The 15,431-nt window shown below is 35.5% G+C and overlaps 1 pseudogene; it reads left to right on the top strand.

Annotated features, from left to right (window-relative positions):
- Positions 1-12,031: 12,031 nt before the first annotated feature.
- LOC146166506 (uncharacterized) lies at positions 12,032-14,001 on the top strand (annotated as a pseudogene).
- The last annotated feature ends 1,430 nt before the right edge of the window (positions 14,002-15,431 follow it).

Genomic DNA, 15,431 nt, shown 5'->3' with positions numbered 1-15,431 from the left:
CTACTAATTAGATCAGACATAAATCAATTCACAAATTGGATTATAATTACAATTAGACGCATGTTGCTCTAATGCAGGGGTCGGCAACCTACGGCCCGCGGGCCGGATCCGGCCCGCCAGTGTAATTCATCCGGCCCGCCGCTTCTTTGAAAAACTAGATACGAGTCAATTTCACATACTTTTTGACAATTTTAACCAACTTGTGAGAAAAATTTTCGAGCTTTGCACAAATGATCTTTATACTTCCCGTTTACATCAATGGGCGGCAAAACAACTCAAGAATATTTTGTATTTTCGCTCTATGGGCCGCAGATCGCACGCCCCTCAACTAAACGAATAAACTTATAATTTAAGACTTATCCGTGCAGAAAATGCGCGCAATACGGCAAATGAACAAAATCAAAGGGGCTATTTTATGAATATCAAATAGTTAGAAATTTGTTTTATTTGTCAAAATTTGAGATGTGCTGGTGTTCTGCAAATGCGCTAAACAACCTAAAGCTATAATAATTGGGAAGTCTTGCGCAACACAAAAGTAAAAATACTGCGTTTAGATTTTAACAAGATCATGGTGTAATATTATAAGTCATTAGCTCTACAACGAAAGCTAAATTAACGTCATTTGCTTAAATTTACTCAACATTACCATTATAAAGAATTCACAAAGTTAAAAAAAAATCGCGAAAATGTTTAAAACCTCTGATTCGAAAGATAATACGATTAAAAAAGCGTGATTTTTAGATAAATTCGACATGGTTCATGCAATAAAAATCAGCCTTGGATGTGAAAAGACATGTGTAAAATTGTAGAACATCGTGACTTAAGCGAAGCAACTATCCAGAAAGAAAAAGCGAAGGCGCTCGTTTATTTTTTTGTTTTTGGAAAAAAATACTATCATTTGTTATATTTGTTTTTTAAATGTAAAACATAAAATATAATTTAATTACTTGTAAAGAATTGTCTTTGCAAACTGTTTAACTTGCTTTTGCTTTTCACGCTCTAATAACTCTCCGCTGCGCAAGACTGCAGAAATATAGCCTCAGGGTGTGGCGAGCTTATTAGCTTGACTGATTGAGCGAGCAGTTGCAGTTAACAATATCTGGAGCTACGTTTTCTTAACAGGCAAGGTAGGATAAATGGCAACTAGAATAATGTTAGGCTGAACGTAACGTGTTTGTGTTCAAAGATCGGAGAAAAGATAATAACTTTTTGTGGGTTCAGTTGTGGCTAAATCGTCTGGGGAATGTCAGTTTACTTCAAAGAATTGATTAGATTTATTTAGTCGAGAGGTAAGAACCAAAGGACAAAATATATTTTAGTTTTAAATACAGTAATTTATAAATTGATGATGACTAAAATGAGTTTTGAGCATAATGGTTGGGCGCTGTATAGTTAGACGTAGTAAGAATAACAAAGTCCTCACACAAGTAAATATAATTTTGAACGTTCACATAAATATTTATTCATTTTCAACATCTTATTTTTGTTAAAAATGAAAACAGAGTTATTCGAAACGTTACGAAGGATTTTATTATTTTTAAATTTGAGTATTTGGATATTTAAGCTGTAGTGATAAGGGTTAATTAACCTGAGAAGGAGTTTTCAAAGTTTACAAACATGCGCGTTAAATAAGTGTTGAATATATCACAAAAATAACTGCGTTTGACGCGGTGGTATTTAATTGGCAATAAAAATGTCCGATAATTTGATGTTTTAATGTGATACTGATATTCTAGACAAAAAGAATCGCGATCCTGTCTGATACTGATCTGGACTTCGATGCAATTACCCGATTCCAATTTTGTTAGTTTTCTACTCAGTCCGTTTTTAACCAAATGGCTTTTTTAACGGAATTCAACGCAATCAAAATATTAAAAAACGAAACATCGTAAATCGCTGGAAAGTAGAGATTAAAATTCATAATTTAAATAAAAGCACAGTTCTCTGGAAAATGTGCATAATTGACGCATGTTTATAAACTGTTGCTACTACCAGGCATGGTATAATATAAATCAAAAACAGATCCTCTGGTAATTGTAATTGTTAACCAACGTTTCGGCTTCTCCCCTATTACAATGTAGCTTATATGGAAAATTATATTTTCCTTGCCTTACAGCTAGCATACGTGTAGGTTGGTTCACACTAAATGCGTTTTGCTTCTAGCGTTAGCGTCTGTCGCAAAACGCTAGCGTCGTCCAGACACTTAAACGGTTACTAGCGTTAACGGCAAATTTCCTCGTTCCGAACCAAAAGCGTCAAAGTTGAAATGTTTCAACTTCCGAAACCGAAATTTTAAAAACGTTTTACGTTAACGCCAAGTCCAAAACCCGTCAGAATAGGACCTAAATAGTCAGAATAAGGCCTAAACAGCACTTTACCTATCCTCAAACCTCACCCCTCAGTACATCATCAACTCCCCTAATAATTTTAACCTCAACCATTTTTTAACCCCACCCATTACCCACCAATAACCCAAAACAGGGCCAAAAATCCAATGCAAAAACAGCGGCGCCCTTATGGCGCAGGTCAAACTAGGGCAGTGGTTCTCAAACTGGGGTCCGCCGTCCTTTTGGGGTCCGCGAGACAATTTTCGGGGGCCGCGAAGCACCTTACCAAAAATCAACACGAAGCTCCTGATGAAGAAAACTTTTTGTGCAATAAAATTTTCAGGCAACTTACTTTTCAAAACAAAGCTGAATATAGTTGTTTATTAAAGTTATTGTACGCTTAGAGTTGAATTATTCATTGTGGTGTTGCGTTGAGCTAATGAGAATTGCGTTTTCACAGCTTGCTGCGATGACACTGTGGGCTGTACGGTCAGTCACGGTTTTAAAACTGTTTGTGATTGCTTTACTCAAATAAAGGGATTCGTTAGAGGTTAACATAGCCGAGCTGAAAGCAAAGAAGCAAGTGCACCCGACCCATTTATACCATTAAAAACAAATGTTATTTTGTGTATATGTTTGAGGGACCGTGACCGATTTAAAAAGTTGCTGAGGGGCCGTTGCGTAATTTTTTTTTTAAAGTTTGCGAACCAATGAACTAGGACGTCCGAACGTAGACAGCAAAACGACCCATGCCAGACCTAACACAGCGCCCGATCAACCCATACCCTCTCCCTACAGTTTCAGGTGTTATTTTGCCCATTTAAGGCAATATTACGATGAATTTAGGACGTATTTTGACAGAACGATTTTGATCTCATTCTGTACTGGCGTATTTAAGCTTTATGTCATTGATCTTTATTCTATGGGTTTATAATTTTTTTGACTTTAGGTATTGTTGCTTTTTAGGTTTTATTGTGTGTTCCTCTTAAAAGTGATAGCACAGAACGTAAATAGTTCTTAACTCGTTTGCAGCATAAATGAAAAAGATTTATTTACCTTCTCACACACAAGGCATATAATGACTCGACTCAGTTATTAGTTTTTAAGCAAAAACTGTACTGATACTGGATCTGTATAACTATCAGCCTTACAAAAATTTAACGTTAAAAAATTGAGGACCGAATTTTTTCAGGGCCTAAGGCTATAGCCTTATTAGCCTATTGGTTAATCCGGCCCTGGTTACTGAGCACTGGTCTAAAGGGGAATTCAATAATATCCTGGCCAAAGCACTGCGATTAAAATTCACTTTTTATAATATATATCAACTAGACCTACGAATCAGACGAATCATCATGAAAACCAAACATTTTCTTGCTAAAAATCTCCATTTTATTCATAAAAAATTATTCCACAAAATTTCACCAGAAAGCGAATGCATTTTACAAAAAAGCGCTGTATACTATGAAGGTAAATAACCGGTAAAACTGTGTTCCTTAAACCTTGTTTTTTTCGTTGTATAACTTTATTAACTTATTAAAAACCTCGCATAACTCACAAAGAGTAACGCACAAGTAAAAAAACTAATTTTTTTAGCGACAGATGATACGTATAAGCCGTAATCTTGGTTCAAAAAGCAGCTTCTGAAGGGCAAAATTTCACCAGAAAGCGAATGCACTTTAGAAAGGTGAGAGTAGTTCAAGAAAGTAAGAAACACAACAACCAGAAAAAGAAAATAAATTACATATAACATCGTTGTACTGATCTCATTAGACCTAAAAGAGTTTAATGAGAAAGCCTTTAAACTATTCCCAATTTATTTTTTAGTAAAAAGTTAAACTAAACAACCAGGGATTCGGTATGTTTGGTTTGATAACAACGTGCAATAATATCAGTATGAACCATCTGATGTGTTTTCAAAGTTGATAATTGGGCAAAACTTGTTCCACAAACGTTACATTTGTAAGGTTTTTCTCCGGTGTGAATTCGTTCATGAGTTTTACGATGAGAAATATGACCAAAAGATTTTTCACAATATCTGCATCCATAGGGTTTATCTCCAGTATGCAGTCGTTTGTGAATTCTAAGACTACTGGAGAAAGCAAAGCATTTTTCACAAAATTTACATCGGTATGGCTTTTCTCCAGTGTGAATATTCTCATGGGTTTTCATATATTTAAGTTCACTAAAATACTTTCCACAATATTTACATTTATACGGTTTTTCTCCCGTGTGTGTCCTTAAATGACTTTTAAGCGAACCTGAGTAAGAAAAACAGTTTCCACAATATTCACATTCATAAGGTTTTTTGCCCGTGTGAGTTTGTTCATGTAATTCAAGTTGTTCCCATAAGATGAAACTTTTTGTGCAATATTTGCATTTTAATTGTTTTCCCTTAGTGTGGTGAACTCGTTCATGAGTTTTACAATGGCCCATCTGGCTAAAACGTTTTCCACAAACTTTACATTTGTAAGGTTTATTTCCAGTGTGAATATTTTCATGTGTTTTAAGGCTTCCCAACTGGCAAAAACATTTTCCACAAACTTTGCATTTGTAAGGTTTTTCTCCAGTGTGAATACTTTCATGACTTTTTAGAGGTGGTGCCTGGCTAAAACATCTTCCACAATATTTGCATTTAAATGGCTTTTCTCCAGTGTGAACCCTCTCGTGAGTTTTAAGTTTAGACGCTTTACAAAAACATTTTCCACAATGTTTGCATTTGTGTGTTTTCTTCCCAGTGCCAATTCGTTTATCGGCTTTGCCATCATTATCGTTTTCTAAACTTTCGAAGTTATCAAGTTTTTCTCTATTATGAACTTTTGCGTGACAGTCAAGTTCGAATTTTGTTTCAAACAGTTTCCCGCAAACCTTGCATCCGTGTTTCTCAGGAAAGTGAATAAATAAATGTGTCTTTTGGAGGTAACTGTTTGAGAAACATTTTTCGCAAATGTGACACCGAAAATCGTCCACGGTTGGCCTTATTTTTTCCATAAAGTCCTGGTTGTTCTCTTTTCCCCGAATTTTAATTTGATCGAAGTCACTTTGTTCGTGACAATCGGACTCTTCACTTACAGGTTGATGTTCTTGTGATGACCAATCTGTAATCGTGGCAACAGAATCATCAGAAAATCCTTCATCGCTCTCTTTTGACATTTTTGTCGTTACAAAACCTAGTTCGACGTTTTTAACTCTAAATGTAAAATTTGTCTTTGAAACGATATTTAAAACATTAAAACATAAAAGTACATTTTGCAACTAAACAACATGATTTATAAACCAGTAAGGTGTTTTAAATTTGTACAATCACTACACGTTCAACTGTATAGTAAATTGAAACATCATGTAATACGCTGTTATCTATTGCATTCTGGTGCGTTAAATATAACTTTCAAATACAGAACAAGCTAATTAATATTTGGTCGTACATATGTTATGACATATAGTTTCATTTGAAATTACAAAATCGGTCAAAAGCATCTAGAATTGCAATTTATCAAACTAAGGCCTCACAACCGGTTGAAATAGATAGTTTTCTACATATAATGTATTTATTCTACATACCAGGACATTCATGTATTTACTCGTCAAACAAGCCCCCATGAAGTCGTACTTAGCAACGATAACGTCCCATTTTATACCAGTGCCCAGTAACCTGTGTGCCGCGAAACCATGCCAGGTGTGCTCGAAGTTCCCGGAGGTGTGTTACTTGCGTTTTAAAGGGTAATTAATTATCAGTAAAATAAACGCGAGAGTTCAAGTCAGGCTACGTCTTAACGTTAAAATCAATTCCATAATCTGATAATCGCAAGTATCGCTGCATTGTTGGCGTTAAGCTACAGTCAGGTCATACACCCTTTTTCCAATTCACAAACCTTATTTAAAAACTTAGCAAACCTTCTTTGCGTTTCTTGCTGATTTTTTAACAGAAATATACTTGTTATATGTCTTTTAAGCCTTAGTCAAGTCCAAGACCTTATAAGAACCCTGACGTCATGGCTCGAAGTGCACATTTATGAAACTGATTTAAATAAAAAGCACTGTGATTTTACCCACGTGGCATAACTAAAGAAATATTTACCGCAAGGCCGTTAGGTAAATCAAATTACTTCAACCACTGCTTAAACCGTTATCTTACGACTGCGTAAGCGTTATCGTAGTTACAATTAACTAAATATTTCATGCGACTTTTAACCTGGCGTCTATAACCTCTCATCGCTGCAACTAACATTTCCCTGTGCTTTCTATATTTAAAGCATTGACTAGTATCGTTTATAGCTAACGTTCAAGCAATACAACCTTGCATAGTAGCCTTCCTCGCGTTAAGACAGCAATGTGACGCCTTATACATTTGCTTGGTTGGTTTTGTCGGGCGAACGACAAGATGCTTCCTGCTGAGGGAAACGAGAGCTAATTGTCCTGGCGCGGGGATTAACAAAGCGGCAAACACTGCACAGTAAGCCAGGATAACGACGGGTTCGATCCACGCAACGCTGCTGCTAGCAGAGTGTTATTTATCGCAGCTGCAAATAAGATTATCGCACCATGTTCAAAGAACAAACGAAATGCGTTTTAACCTTTAAGACCTACAGATATCACGGTATAATTCAAATGGCTACATAAAAAACAGAGTTCTATGGCTTTTTGAATATTGCAAAAACTCGCAGAATGCCTTGCCAAAGTCTTTGGTCGGCTTTTGCTCTTACATGCAAATTGAATAAACACGCGATCCTATATAAACCTTTTATTTAAGTTTGGCCAGATACCGAACAACAATGTTTACCCGTGTTCTAAAATTCTCATGCGAACTTAGCTGCCAAAAGAAGCCGACCAAATGTTCATACGATAAAGTAAATCATTGTCAAAATCGTTAATTAATTATTTGACGTGAATGTAAAGAGCAGCAGACCTACGAATTTATTTAATTCGTAATGTAAAAGTCAGACAAAACCTGTTTCTATTGTTACACAACTTGTTTTTAACATTCAAAAGATAAACGGCTCTTTATATCAAATTTAATTTAATCAAAGGCTGACATAAGTCAAACTTATTTTAACACCTCAAATTAAACGGGCCTTCGTTGCTACCAAGTTGTCTAACTTATATCCCTAATATTTACCTATAGTACACACAATACCTTTTCAAAATTGAAGAATAAAATCAGTTTGTTTCCACAATTACCATTCAACTCAAATTTACTCTAAAGAAACGTAGCAGCCGAATCTTTTGGGGCAATTCGCTTGCTTGTGTCCAGCGTCACCGCAACTCAACAGACTAAAAACGCAACGTACCTAAAAATACGCAAGCAACTTGAAAAGGAAACGGAGGAGCGCGGCGTCAATTAGTGCCTGGTCGAGCGATTTTAGTTTTAATCAACCGTGCTTTTAAAGTTTAGTAAAATGAAAAAAATGAATTGCATCCAATAGATGAAGTGAAAAAGCTGTAATCAGTGCACGAGTGTTACATTTAGAACACAAGGACTTGTTTCCAGTGAACAGATTTGTTGCTTAGATAAGATGAAGCGATAAGGCCGACACCCGCTACATCATAAAAGCAGGCGCGAAAGTGACAATCAATTAGTAGAACACCCGCGGTAACGACCAGGAACCGGTTACCGCCGATATGAACACAATAATCTACCGCCTATTTGAGAACTAGATTAAGCCTTTCAGGCTCTCCTTTCATGAACTTTTACCATTTGGTCTTGGTAAACGTTTAGAAATCATTCTGTTAAACACAAACCTTTGCAAAGACAAACATGACTTTTTTGGTGTGAAATAAGTTATAAATTGACGTTTCGGCAGCAGATTCAACAAATTCGTCGGAGAATTAAACCACATACACGTTAACCAGTAGTTAAAAAATAAACAGCTAAGTCGTTGTAAAAGGGATATAAGGCAAACTATCGTCGGCAATGTACGCACCGCAGAAGACCTGGTTTGCTAATATTTTTAGTTGCGACGCCAAAGTTTTTCGGACTTGTGACGCACCCAGCGATAAGAATTTTACTTATATTTACACCAGACTAGACTAGATTTATTTTGGCTTTTAAAAGTTAAACGAGGATTAAATTAAAGCACTTCGATTGTTTTCAAATTAGATTGAGCTAGAATTACCAATTCTTTAAAACAAGAATTTAAACTAGTATTTAACCTAGAAACTCTAAATTTATTATCATAATAATGTGAATGGTTAATATTTGTTTGCTGATTTCTATAAGTTTTAGCATAGTCTATACTCTTCAGACAATAAAAATTACCTTCAAGGCATTTCGACTGAGAGACGAAGCATGCCGTTGGTCAAAGTTGCATTTTTGGTAAACTACTAATTAGATCAGACATAAATCAATTCACAAATTGGATTATAATTACAATTAGACGCATGTTGCTCTAATGCAGGGGTCGGCAACCTACGGCCCGCGGGCCGGATCCGGCCCGCCAGTGTAATTCATCCGGCCCGACGCTTCTTTGAAAAACTAGATACGAGTCAATTTCACATACTTTTTGACAATTTTAACCAACTTGTGAGAAAAATTTTCGAGCTTTGCGCAAATGATCTTTATACTTCCCGTTTACATCAATGGGCGGCAAAACAACTCAAGAATATTTTGTATTTTCGCTCTATGGGCCGCAGATCGCACGCCCCTCAACTAAACGAATAAACTTATAATTTAAGACTTATCCGTGCAGAAAATGCGCGCAATACGGCAAATGAACAAAATCAAAGGGGCTATTTTATGAATATCAAATAGTTAGAAATTTGTTTTATTTGTCAAAATTTGAGATGTGCTGGTGTTCTGCAAATGCGCTAAACAACCTAAAGCTATAATAATTGGGAAGTCTTGCGCAACACAAAAGTAAAAATACTGCGTTTAGATTTTAACAAGATCATGGTGTAATATTATAAGTCATTAGCTCTACAACGAAAGCTAAATTAACGTCATTTGCTTAAATTTACTCAACATTACCATTATAAAGAATTCACAAAGTTAAAAAAAAATCGCGAAAATGTTTAAAACCTCTGATTCGAAAGATAATACGATTAAAAAAGCGTGATTTTTAGATAAATTCGACATGGTTCATGCAATAAAAATCAGCCTTGGATGTGAAAAGACATGTGTAAAATTGTAGAACATCGTGACTTAAGCGAAGCAACTATCCAGAAAGAAAAAGCGAAGGCGCTCGTTTATTTTTTTGTTTTTGGAAAAAAATACTATCATTTGTTATATTTGTTTTTTAAATGTAAAACATAAAATACAATTTAATTACTTGTAAAGAATTGTCTTTGCAAACTGTTTTCCTTGCTTTTGCTTTTCACGCTCTAATAACTCTCCGCTGCGCAAGACTGCAGAAATATAGCCTCAGGGTGTGGCGAGCTTATTAGCTTGACTGATTGAGCGAGCAGTTGCAGTTAACAATATCTGGAGCTACGTTTTCTTAACAGGCAAGGTAGGATAAATGGCAACTAGAATAATGTTAGGCTGAACGTAACGTGTTTGTGTTCAAAGATCGGAGAAAAGATAATAACTTTTTGTGGGTTCAGTTGTGGCTAAATCGTCTGGGGAATGTCAGTTTACTTCAAAGAATTGATTAGATTTATTTAGTCGAGAGGTAAGAACCAAAGGACAAAATATATTTTAGTTTTAAATACAGTAATTTATAAATTGATGATGACTAAAATGAGTTTTGAGCATAATGGTTGGGCGCTGTATAGTTAGACGTAGTAAGAATAACAAAGTCCTCACACAAGTAAATATAATTTTGAACGTTCACATAAATATTTATTCATTTTCAACAAAAGAGTTATTCGAAACGTTACGAAGGATTTTATTATTTTTAAATTTGAGTATTTGGATATTTAAGCTGTAGTGATAAGGGTTAATTAACCTGAGAAGGAGTTTTCAAAGTTTACAAACATGCGCGTTAAATAAGTGTTGAATATATCACAAAAATAACTGCGTTTGACGCGGTGGTATTTAATTGGCAATAAAAATGTCCGATAATTTGATGTTTTAATGTGATACCGATATTCTAGACAAAAAGAATCGCGATCCTGTGTGATACTGATCTGGACTTCGATGCAATTACCCGATTCCAATTTTGTTAGTTTTCTATATTACTCAGTCCGTTTTTAACCAAATGGCTTTTTTAACGGAATTCAACGCAATCAGAACATTAAAAAACGAAACATCGTAAATCGCTGGAAAGTAGAGATTAAAATTCATAATTTAAATAAAAGCACAGTTCTCTGGAAAATGTGCATAATTTACGCATGTTTATAAACTGTTGCTACCAGGCATGGTATAATATAAATCAAAAACAGCTCCTCTGGTAATTGTAATTGTTAACCAACGTTTCGGCAAGCTATACAAGCCGCCTTCGTCAGGGTGAATGACACTGAACGCTCGTACAATAAATGGAGCGTTCAGTGTCATTCACCCTGACGAAGGCAGCTTGTATAGGTTGCCGAAACGTTGGTTAACAATTACAATTACCAGAGGAGCTGTTTTTGATTTATATTACGCATGTTTGCTCGTGTTACGTAGTTCCAGCATTATATAAAATAATTTTATGCGCATCTGAAAACATAATAAGGATGCGTGTAAATTCCGTTTTCATTTTTTTAAACTGGGGTCGCTCATTAAAAACGTGGGGCACCACTGGCTTAAACCATAATGAACAGAAAATTGATTCTTAATAAAGGTAACTTTATGAAAAAATGCTAACACTGCTCTTTACTATTTTAACTATAAAAATGTTATTAACAACGCCACTCGCTCATTTAGATATATATGTACAATTTACGGAAAAAATAGGCTTTGATTCTAAATAGTTGACAAAAAATAAGACCTAAAAAGCAATAAGACCAAAAGCAGAAAAATCTATAAAACCATAGTATTAAAACAACCGACATAATAAAGCCAAATACTCAGCATTATCCGCAACAAGAACTTAATCGTCTGATTAAGACATAAACCTGTCGGAATAAGTTCTGAGTTTTTTAAGTAAGGCACAATGGGTAAAAATAACGCCCAAGACTGTGGGGAGAGGATATGCAACGATCGGGGGCCATGGGTATGGCATCGGCCTTTAGAGTGTCGACGTTTGTGCGCCCTAGTTTGAATGGCGCCGTTAGGACGCTGCTGTTTTAATACAGAATTTTTTTTGCGCTGTTTTGGATTATTGGTGGGTAATGGGTGGGGTTAAAAAAATGGGCTGGGATTGAAATGGTTAGGGGAGTTAGTGATGTACTCAGGGGTGTAGTTTGGGGTTAGCTAAAATGTTGTATAGGCCTGATTCTGACAATTAGGTATATTCCGACGGGTTAGGATTTTTTTGTATTACGACTATTAGGCATTAGTGCTATTCCGAAGTGTGTTTTATTCTGTCGTTTATGCTGCTTTTGTTTTGGTCCTATGGCTGGTGACCCCGTCAAGGACTGCTGCGCAAGACTGTAGAAATATAGGGTTTGACGATCCAACTTAGATCGACTGGTTGATCAAGTTATTGCTGTTGTATGATCAAGTCATGTGTGCTTTTGTAATACAACGATAAAAGAAAAAGTTTGCCTGAGGTAAAATGCCAAAAAGTAGTTGGGATTTGCTGTGGATGTTAAATAATACACATACACAACCATGAACCAAATCTTTTAGTATAATTTTGGTAAAGAGTTTTTCTGTTTTTTTTCTTTTAGTTTTTAACAGTGTAAACATGTCAAGCTATATTGAAACAGCAGAGTTAAAACACCAGGGCGATGATGGATTTCCTGATGATTCTGTGGCCACGAAAACAGATTGTTCATCACAAGAACATCAGCCTGTAAGTGAAGAGTCTAACACTGAGGAGCATAGTAACTTTGGCGAAAACAAAAGAAGTAAAATGACGAAGAAACAAACGAAACTTACTTTTCCAGAAAAAGTCAAGGATTACCGTTGCTACATTTGTGAAAAATCTTTCGAAAGTCGTGGCAAGTTAAATTGGCATCTATCTTCAAAACATTTGAAGAAACACGAATGCAAGGTATGCGGGAAATATTTTGGAACAACTGGTGATCTAAAAAGTCATAATGTAGTTCACACTGGAGAAAAACCTTACAGCTGCAAATATTGCTTTAAATCTTTTAGCCAAGCAGGAGGCCGTAATACTCATGAAAAAACTCACACTGGAGAAAAAACATTCCAGTGTAATGAATGTGAAAAATGTTTTGCCCACAACAGTAATCTCATCAATCATATGCGAACCCATACTGGTGAAAAGCCTTACGAATGCAAATATTGTGCAAAACGGTTTACCTCAAAGAGTGATCTTAATAAGCATGAACGAATTCACACTGGTGAAAAACCATTTACGTGCAAGTATTGTGAAAAGTGTTTTGCCCAAAAAGGTAATCTCATCAATCATATGCGAATCCATACTGGTGAAAAGCCTTACGAATGCAAATATTGTGCGAAATGGTTTACTTCAAAGAATGATCTTCAAAAGCATGAACGAATTCACACTGGTGAAAAACCATTTACGTGCAAGTATTGTGAAAAATGTTTTGCCAGCAAAGCTAATCTCATCAATCATATGCGAACCCATACTGGTGAAAAGCCTTACGAATGCAAACATTGTGCGAAATGGTTTACTTCAAAGAATGATCTTCAAAGGCATGAACGAATTCACACTGGTGAAAAACCATTTACGTGCAAGTATTGTGAAAAATGTTTTGCCCAAAAAGCTAATCTCATCAAACATATGCGAACCCATACTGGTGAAAAGCCTTACGAATGCAAACATTGTGCGAAATGGTTTACTTCAAAGTTTGATCTTCATAGGCATGAACGAATTCACACTGGTGAAAAACCATTTACGTGCAAGTATTGTGAAAAACGTTTTGCCGTGAGTAGTAATCTTAGTACACATGAAAGAATTCACACCGGAGAAAAACCATTTGCGTGCAAGTATTGTGAAAAACGTTTTGCCCAAAAGAGCCATCTTAGTACACATGAAATTACTCATACCGGAGAAAGACCTTTCAAATGCAAATATTGTGAAGAAAGTTTTACATATGCAGGAGCTCTTAAAAAACACGAAGGTCAGCACACTGGAGAAACACCTTATAAATGCAAACATTGTGGAAAATGTTTTGGTCGGCAAGGAGATCTTACAGTTCATGAAAGAACTCACACTGGAGAAAAACCTTTCAGATGTAAGTATTGTGGAAAAAAAATCGGCCAAGTTGGACATCTTAAAACTCATGAACGAATACACACTGGTGAAAAACCATACAAGTGTAAAGAATGTGGAAAAGGCTTTCGTACTTAAATCTTGCAAGTCATAGATATACTCACATTACAGAAAAAACTCACAAATGCAGACCTTATGAAAAATGTTTTTCAACTGCATATAATTTAAAAATACATGAAAAGTATCACTTGGAAGTCAAATCTTACAAATGTAAAGTTTGTGCCAGGTGTTTTACCAAGTCAGGTAGTCTTAAAGTTCACGAAAGAATTCACACTGGAGAAAGACCTTATAAATGCAAAGAATGTGGAAAGTGTTTTAACCACGCTTGAAATTTTAAAGTTCATGAAAGAGTTCACACAGGAGAAAAACGTCACGAGTGCAAAGAATGTGGAAAGTGTTGTGCTGGGTCTTCAGGTCTTAGAAATCATAAAAAAACGCACACTGGAAGATGACCTGAGGTCACCGTAGAAAAAAGTAACCTTCAAATCATGAAATGACCTTTAAAGACACGAAATGTCCTTCAAATCATGACATGACCTTTAAAATCATGACATAACCTTCAACGATATGAAATGACCTTCAACGACATGAACTGACTTTAACAATTACAACGCGCGTTTCTTCATACAAACCATATCGGCAAAAAGCGAATATTTTTGGTGATTTTATTCTGTTGATAAATATTGCATCCTAAAAATGAATAATGAGGCAAAGTGGCTTCGTTTTACAAACATTAGTTTAGTGACTTGATTCGTTTATTCAGCTTATATTGTTTATGCACGATGTAGTACTTTGCTTACTAACTTTCTCGTACTTGTTGATATTAACTCACCTAATCTATTTATAACACCAATGTGCTGTATATATTTTCACAAACGTATGTATCTTGACTAAGACCTCATTAACAATCACAACACTTCATACCTCTCGACTCTTCAGACCAACTTAGATTAAAACGTTTTTGGTAAGACATACGTAAAAATTTGGAAGAGGCTATTAACCGGGCACCAAAGCAATTTAAATCGACAGATAATAACTAACGGGGACAAGGTTAAAAGAGAGATCCGGTTAAATAGCCTATGTATTCCTCCCGAGGATATTTTCCCGGCTAACAAAGTAATTTAAATCGATGTTCTGAATAAAAATATTAAAATTATGCCAAATTTGGAAAAAAAGTCTGATACCAACACCATTTAAACTCCAGTCCTAACCCTAAGCAATGAATAATCACGTTTGAGTGAAAGTGTAAAAGAGCGATCCGGTCAAATAGATATTTCATAACTATGATGCGTTTTGTTCAGTTGTAGAAACACGTTTTTTCACTGATATTACTGGTTAATCTTTTGTTGTTGCGATTCTGCGAAGTAATAAAACTCTTGCATTTTGAAATAGTAATCTTCGATTGACGTGAGAATTTGTCAAATAAAAGTTGTATTAATACTTCTTAAGCTTACCTTTGGTTTTAAAATAACTGACGACTGAATATTTAATATCTATGGATAGCAAATTTGTGCGAAAATATACATTTGGAATGACTTGTATTATTGTAGTCGACGTGTAAATATTTGAAAACAAAGGCTTAAAACAAATCCCCAACAACTGATTATAATTTTATAAAATCTACAAAAGCCATAGCCGGAACATGCCTTTTCAGTAAACAATTGTCCCTCTGTTGTTCAGTCATTTCTCAAGTGAACTAGTTTGCAGCATATAACTGTATCACTTGGTGCTGGAAGCTTTAATGACAGAAAAACTCCTTAAGCTATCAGGAAAAGGGATGTAGTCAGTACGCACCGTTGTCCCATTTACACCTAGTTAATCTTTGTTGCGTAGATAGGTTAAAGCGCTAGCGCCATCGGATATCAGAACAGTTAGTAGATCA

This window comes from Ascidiella aspersa, chromosome 1 (genome assembly GCF_963924565.1).
Source record: "Ascidiella aspersa chromosome 1, kaAscAspe10.2, whole genome shotgun sequence".
NCBI classification, from domain to species: domain Eukaryota; kingdom Metazoa; phylum Chordata; class Ascidiacea; order Phlebobranchia; family Ascidiidae; genus Ascidiella; species Ascidiella aspersa.
Note: the sequence above shows the minus strand (reverse complement) of the source record. Positions and strands in the feature narration are given on the sequence as shown.